Source organism: Rhinolophus sinicus, chromosome 1 (assembly GCF_057876585.1).
Source record: "Rhinolophus sinicus isolate RSI-liver-muscle chromosome 1, RSI-T2T, whole genome shotgun sequence".
Classification (NCBI taxonomy): Eukaryota; Metazoa; Chordata; class Mammalia; order Chiroptera; family Rhinolophidae; genus Rhinolophus; species Rhinolophus sinicus.
The window spans coordinates 206,747,625-206,757,653 of NC_142501.1; the positions used below are offsets into that span (position 1 = coordinate 206,747,625).

The following is a 10,029-nucleotide window of genomic DNA, read 5'->3' on the forward strand; positions in this document are numbered from 1 at the left end:
TTGACTAGGAACTGACTGAATCTTATGTGTCTGTTGAACTTTTCTCTTTCTTAAAGAATTCTTAACCTAAATAGAACATTTTGGAAATTCTGAACTTCCACATCTCCTTATACTTGTGCAATTCTAGCAACATAGAATCCTTGATTCTAGGGCTAGAGAATGACTTTCTCTCCATGCATAAAGGAAAGAACGAGATAACATTTACTGAGCACCCAGTAGGCTATTTATATGTGCTATTTTGTGCCATGGCCATTTTTTAAAGTAATGGAATGTGGTTTAAGAAGGTTAACTTGAGAAATGTCACACACCAAAAAATCCCTTCACATTGTTTTTCTTCCACTGTCTTCCTTGTTTGGGTCATTCAAAAAACTTGTACTTTTTATTATACTAATAGCATTATCAATTTTACTAAGCAAGACATACATGTAATTTATGAAAATAGTAGAAAACAATGGTAAATAGCAATTTTAAGCAGCACTAAAGTCTCTTCTTTTATGAGATGGTAGATATGTCAGCCAGAGGAGAGTGGTGGTGGTTAAAATGTGTTATTTCCATTATGCTTTTAGTAATATTCCAGTTAGCCTAAGGCCTTTCTAATACTATCTTCATGAACTCACAGGGTTCATAGGCTGTCAAGGGGTAACCATTGATATGGTCTAATCAACTCACATAATACATTTAACAACCACCATCACAAGTATGTACTGAATTCTTATGTATTGAAATCCATTCTGGACCAGGGGTGTCCAGCTGCATCTGTATGGAGCTTGTATGAAAAGTATTATGGGGAAAATAAAGTGAGGAAGGAAGATAGGGAGTACTGTGTGTGTGTGTGTGTGTGTGTGTGTGTGTGTGTGTGTGTGTCTGCACGTGTTTGCAATTTTAAACAGGGTGAGTAATATGAGCAAGAAAAGTGGAATAACTTGCTAATCGTCCTGCAGTTAATAAGTGGCAGATAGGGACCTGTCTGCAGTGTTCTAACTCCTGATCTTACATTCTCAATTTCATTGGCACAGTCCTCTGAATTTTTTATCAGAGCCAAACCCAGAACAAATCACCAGCATGAAATTATTCACTGGTGCATTCTTCAGGTTTCAAGTGACAGGTATTTGCCTCCAATTGGTTTAAACAAAACGGGGTGAGCTTAATGGAAGGACAGTAAGGTGTTTCATGTCACGTGGAAGGGCAGGAGGACAGCTGGGCCTCTGGGGATGTGAATGCTGCCAAGACGATCTTTCCATCACTTTTCTTTACTCTCAGATCAACCTCCTTCACGGAGCTCGACATGTAACTGATAACAGTGTTGCCCTCAGATCCGGGCAGGAGTGGTCCCTGTTCTGCCCTGACTGAGCATCAGGGTTGCTGGAACTTTGGGTCTCTTGCCTCCAGATCTGGTCATGCTGCTGGGTTGTGATGCCCACTGGGGGTACTTGACTCTGTGAGCCTCATGTAGTGTTAACCAGATGGCTGAGGAGGTCTAGGACTTCTACCTCCAGGGCTGTGCTGGGACACTTAGCCTGGCAAGGAGATGGCTCCTCGTGGCTTGTCCTGTGTTTATTCTGCAGGATTCTGTGAATTTGGACCACTGAAAAGGTACTAATATGCTGGTTTGTGATGATTCTCTCCCAAGTCAGAAAGAGGACTAATTTAGGGGTCTAGACCATAATGGTTCACTGACAGCACTGAGCTTTGATCAGGTATATGATCCCTGCATCAGATTTCCCGGTCCGGGTCCTGACAACGGTGCCACTTCCAGGTTACAGCAGCCAATGAGAGGGTTAAAAGCAGTGGAACTGGAACTCTATTGAATGAATTGGGATCAAGCGTTTGCTCTCTACTTAGCTATATGATCCTCAGCCTCCATGAGGCTCATTTTCCTTATCTTCAAGATGGGAAGATAAGTTTTTTAAAATAATTATGAAGTGAGATAAAGTTTGAAACATACTTAGAGCCTGGTACATAATAAACATTTGATACGTATTATTATTATCATTATTTTGGAGAGACTAAAAGATGTTAAAATACTTTACCCAATGTTCCACAGAGAGCTGGATTCCAAATCATATATTCTCTAGATACCATATTCTTTTGATTATGCTAGAAAGCCTTCTCAGGTTAAAAAAACAGGAGGAATCCAACAGGAAAACCAATATTACGATGGATCCACTTGATAATTAAGGTACTTAGTGTAGGAACACTCTGGGTTTGCTGACACTGACACACACACACACACACACACACACAGACACACACTCACAAAATAAAACTCAAATGCAAAATGCTTGACAGAAGCAAAACAGGAGAACATTTATAATTTTGCTAAATGTTTCTTTTATTGGGAAAAAACACATAAAATTAATTTGTACTTTGAGTTGCAGAATATTGACACTTCAGTAAATTTAACTCACAAAAGGAAATTATATCTAAGTCCAAACTGCTGGGGGAAAAGTAATCAGCCCTTCATTGTACACATTGTAAATTAAATTCAAATAGTTATTCCTGCAGCATTCAAGCTGTGATTTTAATTATCCTCAAATCTGGGGATTCTAAGTTAAAGTTTTCATGGTGACTGTAATTTTTGTCCCATTATCCATCTAACGGAATCAGCTTTATGTTATAGAATTTTCCAGATAGTAAATGATGTGAGGCTGCTGAGTGGGGATTGCAGAGACAACTAGAGTTACAAAGACACTCTTGGATGTTTAAATGTTCAGCTGTGAGTTCTTTTAAAGGGATTTTAAAAAGTCTTGTTCCTTATTGAAATTTGCCCAATCTATCAATTAGTCAAAACATTATTTATTGGGTATTTAATATGTGTCAATCTCAGTGGTAAGTGCTAAAAAGGAAAAAAAAAATAGAGGAAGGAGCAAAGAATTCCTATAAAATTTGTACTTCAATAATGTAGGAACTCACAGAAGAACAGAAGAAATTAATAACAGAATGTGTGTGTGTACACATGCACACATAGATGGACATGACAATATAGGAACCTGCTTTGATGAGGAAAGGACAATAAGTGGGAATTGGATTTACCACTAATCAAATATGGCAGTTGTGGAGAAAGTCTGTCATTTTCAGTGGCAGATGTCACTGAACGGCCTTTGATGTAAACAAATTGTCAGTTAAAGCCGTGAGGGAGATCCAAACTTTAATCAGCTGTAATTTCAATAAGATACAGGCTGCACATGAAAAGAATGCAGAGCCACATCAAGTTCAAAAGTCTAGACAGTCAGCAGGAAAATGCTTTTATTATCCTTTTTTTTCTGTTTCTTTTTTTTTTTATTAATTAAAGTGTATTTGGATGACAATTGTTAGTAAAGTCACATAGGTTTCAGGTGTACAATTCTGTAATACATCATCTATATATCACATTGTGTGTTCACAACCCAGAGTCAGTTCTCTCCATCACCATATATTTGATCCCTTTTTACCCTCATCTGCCAATCCCCTCCCCCCTTACCCTTTGGTAACCACTAAACTATTGTCTGTGTCTATGAGTTTTTGTTTCTTTATTTGTTTGTCTTGTTCCTGCATTTTATTATCTTACAGGTCCCCAGATGCAAATTACAATCACAAGATTAGTCTGATGACTCAGGTGAGTAGATCAGGAAGTGGCATTTTGTTATGAGCAAGGGCCTTGAGACCAGCCCTTGTTAAGCACTGTATGCAAGACTGAGAATGTCTCAGGTTAAAGTTATAGAAGTGTTTGGGAGAATTCAGTTTCTAAATTTATATTCTGAAGCAATGTCTTCTGTGTTGAGAAGTTGATACATATTTGATATTTGAAATACATGTCATGTTTAAAAGAATTTAGTATTGCGACTACATTTTCCAATATATAATTCAGAACATGGCCCTTACTAAGAAATGCTTTAGGAAAGAGGAGACCTCTGAGAAGCTTGGCAGTGTCTGTCCTCTGTGGGCCATGCGTGGCCATGGCAGATGTTGCCATGGAACCGGGTTCTCCAGTCTCAGATGGAATGATGGGTTTCTGGAATAGCAAAAGCCAGGTGGTAGCACTTAACCACTGAAGCAAGGAGTACACAATTCCCGTCTGTGTGGCAAAGTCAGAGGGGCAGTCAGAACGCCTTGCCGCCCAGGGTACTGTGCAGTGGAGTCAATGGCTAATAGTTTGTGCCGTTACAAGGGACCAGCTGGATGGATAATGAGTGGCCTCCCTCTCTTCTTCCCTCCCTCCTTCCACTCCTTCCTTCCTTAATGGAAAAAAAAAAATCGTGGTTTCTCATTCAGTTAAAATTATGAGTTAAGAACTGCATTACCATATACCAGGAAAATTAGAATGGGTTACAGATGAAGGTGACAATGAATTTTAGTTATCGCCTTGAAACTTCCATAGTGGGCACTGTAGCATCTTCCTAGTTGCATTAAGTTTTTATAGAGTTGTCCGCTACCACTCGGAAGGGACTGTGATTGTCTGCTCCTAGGAGGGAACTGCCTGCTTCAGCACAGTAGGCAGTTGCCACACGAGGCTACTGAGCACTTGAGATGTGCCTAGTCCTGTTTGACGTACGCCATAAGCAAAATGTGGAGACTCAGGATAGGTAGAGGAATATAAAATATTTATTTAAATTGCTTTTGCCCGTTTCTTTTTACCATTTTTAATGTGGTTACTAGAACATTTTAAATCACATATGTGGCTTGCATTATATGTCTGTCTGGATTATAACAAAGGGAAGGAAGGCTAGCATGGGCATGTCAAAACTCTGCCCTATGTGGGGTGCCCTATCATTTCTTTTTCAAACCAGGGTATGTTGGAGAGTGGAAGTGGGCATGGTAGATAATGATGCCAGGGAAAGGGGCATGGACTGGAGCTGTCCTCAGCCCCTGACGGAGGGAGGTCACCCTGCCAGTGAGTAAGGTGCGTGTGGAAGCCACAGAGAAAGGGCAGACGAGGACTAGAAAGAAGGGTTTATTTTAGGAGATTTATTTTGTCTTGCATCAAACAAACAACTGAAGTTTTATCCTGTGTGGTTCACATTCTTTCTGCTCTTGGAAAAAAACCTTCAGCTTCCAATTTCTAAGGGAAAGACTTAAGACTGAAAATCCAGGCTTTAAGGATTTGGATGGCAGAAATTACTATGAAGCACTTGGATGTATGCAACTCAGGGACATCGGAGATATGTGGTTGTATTTCCTTTAAAACACACATGAGCTTAAAACTTCATGGGAAAAGTACTTGACTACCTTGGCTTTCCCAACCCCCACGTGTTTTTATAGACATACACTCACGTACACACTTTAGAGGGTGTTCTTTAAGCAGTAGACCAACCCAGTTTCCTGTGGCCAAAGAGCTAGGCCATGTCTCTTGATGCATACCTGCGTTCCTCATTTAGGAAGAGGGTCCCAAAGATGCTAACAAAGTAGGCACTTCTCTTAATCTGAAATGTGGGGGAAGATCTCAAAAGAAGAAGAAAGAACCTGAAACATAAAAGGAAGTATGTTACAAACATTACAAATAAATGTTTATCACATTTCTCCTCACTAGAGGCATGGAAGCTGGGGCGTTGGCCCAGGGAGATGTGCAAGCAGAGAAAAGAATTGTCTCAGCAGCCACCCTCTGCCTTTTTGTAGGGCAGTGAGGAGCCGCACCAAGAAGGGACTTGCTCAAAAATCTCTCCCTCCCCAGCCCCACTCCTCGGGCCCCGAACTGTTCTTTAAGTATTTCCGTTTTCATCCAAGACTCTGAGCAACATGATAAGTACCTGTGCCCACACGATCTGAGATACTCAGCAATTACCATCATGCCTTTCCTCTTTGATTTTGAACTTGGTGATTCCTTTGACTGCAATGTCCTATTCCTCTTTTTACTCTTCCTGCCGTTGGAGATTCAGCTCAAATACTGCTCTCCCTTCGAAAGCCTTTCTTGATCCTCTCAGAAAGGATGAAGTCTTCCCCTGTGAGGTCTCACAGCATTTATCAGAAGACTTCACTGTAGTGGGCTGCGATTATTGATTTCTTGGTCCTTTTTCTCACTCCATGTAAGCTCTGTTGGGGAAGGAAGGACTCGTGTCCTCTTACCTCGGCATCTCCAGTGCCTGCCATGTCATAGCTGCTCACCTTTCATATTTATATAGCCCTTTTTATCACTGGAAAATCACTTGGACATACAAGAAATGTCACCTGACAAAAACCTGAAGAGGATGCCAAGTGACTAATAAATCCCCAGTTACTTATTAAGATCGTGAAACTCTGAAAGGCTAGGTGACTTCCCCAGCATCACCCAGCCTGGGACTACCGCAACTGAGGGCAGAGCCCGGATTTATTCCAAGGACCATTCCCCCTCCCCCCCCCCCCCCCGCCCCACTAAACTTGCCTGATTTATTGAATTAAACACAGAAACATCAGGCCACAGACAAGCACGTTTCAAATTTTGGATCTGATTTTAGTTGAAAAAAAATGTTTTGATTCCAGGGAAGCCTGGCAGGAGGAAGCATGTGAAACACAGTAAGACTTTTAGCAAAAAAGCTTGGGAAGTTGAAACTCAGGGGTTCAAGTTCTGTGGGTGGGATACATGAGGTTCTTGAGTCCCCTTAGGTTTTTGGTGAAATCTTGTATATGTATTTTTCTGGGAGGAGGAAGCCAAGTTTTATCACGTTCTCCAAAGGTGACTATACCTAGGGCCTTGCTCCGCCCCTGGGCAGAGGGACCATCTTGCACGTCCTTGGGGATCTAACTATCTCTTTGTGGGATGGTTTCCTCCTGGAGCCCCCCCCCCCAGCCCCATGGCCCGAGGATGCCAGGGCCTGCCAGGAGGGTTCTGGGCCGCCTGATGGCACCCTGTGTATTAACACTTCTGCATTGCAGGGGAGCTAATCCGTCTCTCCAGCTGCTTGACGGAGCTCCTTTGCCAGATCTGATAGAAGGATTTAACCTTTCCTTTTTCCCTCTTGGCACACACTCAATGGAATCCAAATAAAGAATTAAAGAGATTTGAAAGGGACTTTCCATTACCAAACAATTCAGTTTAAATTTCCGACCTTTCCTCTACCTATTTTTTTTTTTTTTTTCCATTCCCTCCTTTCTTCCTTTTCAACATTTAGGATTCAAGGCTGGCATGAAAGCCTCTGGGGACATGTGGAGAGCCAGAGGCCGGGAATGTGAGTGGAATTTTCCAAATTAAGGAGGCTTATTGGCCTTGGTTGCCAAGTGAACTGGGGAGGGCTGGCTTTCAGGTTACGCCTAGGAGCAGGCGTGCTTGACATCTGGAAGCAAGTTTCTGCTTTCATGGCTGGAGCAGTTCATGGAACTCCGTGTTTTCACAATCTACCCTGCACATTCCTTGTTCTGCGTCTTTGCTTCTGCTGCTCAAAGGACATACATTCAAGAAGTCTGAATGGAAACAGCTACAGGGTCAAGATAGTCCTGAGATCTCAGAGTAATAACAGTAGCTAGACTTTATTGGGAGTTGACATGTGCAAAGTGTTATGTTGGCCCAATAACGCTAAGGGGTGGGCCCGACCTTTTTACCCATTTGACAGATGAAAATACTGAGACACAGAGTTCAGTACATTTTCTAAGTTCTCATAGACAGGATGTGAAAGAACCAGGATACAAACCCAGGTAATGTGGCTCGAGAGCCAGGAAAGAATAACCAGTGTGAAAAGAGAGCATAGGGCCTGGAACTTACAAAAGAATCGACAAATTCTAACTATGATGAGGAGAAGAGACGTCAGGATAAGAAAACCAGTGCATGTTTTAAATCTCAGTTTTAAAAACAACATTTGTTTTTTCTTATCCCTATCATAAAATAGTAATCCATGTTTATAATAATGACTCTGAAATTAATTGCCCAAACGGCACCAGGTATGGAAGGTGTTCTAAGATAGTTCTTTCACATGTATTAGGAAAAGTGAATTCACATGCTATACAAAGAGATCTAGAGATATTAGATAGAAATATTTAATATTTTTATAATAACAATAGCTAACACGAATTGAGTGCTTACCAAATGTCAGTTGCCATTCTACGCTTTTTACTTATGTTAGCTCTTGTTATTCTTCCAATAGTTCTATGTTAATTACTATTATTATTATTATTCTTGTTTTGCAGATAAGGTAGGTAACTGAGAGGTGAAGTAGCTCGCCTGGGATTATGCACAGCTCTTGAGTGGCAGAGCCAGGTTTCATATCCACATAGCGTGGCTGCAGAGCCCATCCTCTTTGTCACTTATCTACATGGCTACCTTTCCTCACCAGCGATTCAAGAGTCGCTGTTCAAGTGCTTATTCTCCTTCATGCCTGTTCAGTTAGTCAGTGTAGCAATAAATGTCAATCTCTGTCTAAGATCTAGAAAACAGCAGAATGCTTTCACTAGGAGGCTACAACAGAAATGCAAAGCAACTTATAGCAAAGACTGAGACATGGCAGATGCATACAACAGAAGGGGAAGTGACTGAGAGATATTCTTGTCTAGTGGAAATCAATTCCATCCTGACTGTGCCCTCAAATAGGACATTATCTATCAACATTTCTGGAATCAATGAATGAATGGCCAGATGGTTAAGTACTGACAGTAGAATATGGTAAAGATCTTGACATACGTGGTGTGTGATTTTTGTTGTTGTTCAGTCCCAATAGCCTTTTAAGGATGTAGTATATTTGGAGAACACACTTCAGAGCAGGTGTCCATAGTAGACTGATACAGTTACAAACAAAAATCTCAGCACGAGCAACTAGTCAATCTGAATATTGTTGGACAGTAAGTGGCCAGGTGCCTCCAGTATTGTGTATTGGGGTTGGAACATATCTCTATATATCATCAATGACGATTACAGTTTTAGGCAAAATCCTCAACCATAAGGCATCATTTGTCTTTTGGAGCTAATTCTTGCTGAACCTCGCTTCCCTTGAAGTTGCATCTTACATCATTAAGACAGAAATGAGTAAGTGCCATAGTACCAAAGGCCACGTCTGGAAAGCCCAACAGAGCTGAGACATGAGTTAGAAAACTCACATGTTTAACAATGGTCAAATGACTACACTTTAGATTTCGCTGTGCTTATTTTTTCTGGCTTATTGTAGGTACTCAACAACTTATTTGTTGAAAGAATGGATGGATTCATAGAAAAAGAAGTTTTCTTCTCTTTTAGGGTTGAGAGAATTAAAACAATGCAAGGGTGGGTGTGGAAAGACTATGTAAATAGAGCCCTCATTCAGTGTTGTAGCCAAGGAGAGATCTGATCATGGCAAGACAGAAACTCCCTTTTGGTTTGTCGATGGGGCTTCTGTTATTGTGTTCATTGTCATGTCATCAGCTTCTCCAAGGATGTCTGGGCCCCGGGGAAGAAGCCCCCAAACCTTGACAGCCTCAGAAAGGGAGCAGTCTTCAATCTGAAGGTATTCTGTTTTCACTCATTGAGTAATTGCGAGACAAATCCAGCCCCGTTCTTTAATAACCCTCTAAGCAGGTTATGAAATACATGTTTATGAATTCATCTCAGGCTGAATTCCAACTGGCTTAGAGAGATTTTTAAAAGCATGTGCATATTGTATCATGGCTGTTAAACCGAATGTTTGCTACTATTATTCAATCTGGCAAAAATTGTCACTTAATTTAATAATATGATGAAAAGAAATTACATGGCTTATTATAGAAAGTCTGCTCCTGCCCACCCACACCACAGAGGCCCTCTACATTTAGAGGCCCTTAATATTTTAGGCATAGTTGGATCTTATACGCCCACAGCCTCTATCAAAATGTGTCACCTCGTTTAATTTTCACAACAGCTCTGCAAGACATATTCTGTTCCTGTTATTAGCATCTTGAGACAAGGAAAGGATGACGCTCAGAGCCAAGATAACCCACACGGATGAAGATGTCAGAGAGAGGGTTTGAACCCTTGTATTTGGCTGTAAAACCTGGGACTTTAACTGCCTGCATTCAAACCCTATTTATTTCTCTGTTGAAATAACAAAGAGCTGTTATTTGTTGTGTGCTGGATTCCATTGCAAGATGTTTTCTCCTCTCATCCTGATATCAACTCCAGTAGAGAGCTGTTATCATTCCTGT

At 41.0% G+C, this 10,029-nt stretch overlaps 1 long non-coding RNA gene across 1 annotated transcript; it reads right to left on the minus strand.

The window, feature by feature from the left end:
• Window positions 1–2,380: 2,380 nt before the first annotated feature.
• On the minus strand, window positions 2,381–6,048 carry LOC141568230 (uncharacterized). Its single transcript, XR_012491302.2, has 3 exons — window positions 5,724–6,048; window positions 5,338–5,439; window positions 2,381–3,991 (listed from the first exon to the last, which is right to left on the minus strand). It is a non-coding gene; the product is annotated as an uncharacterized LOC141568230 (long non-coding RNA).
• Between the last annotated feature and the right edge of the window lie 3,981 nt (window positions 6,049–10,029).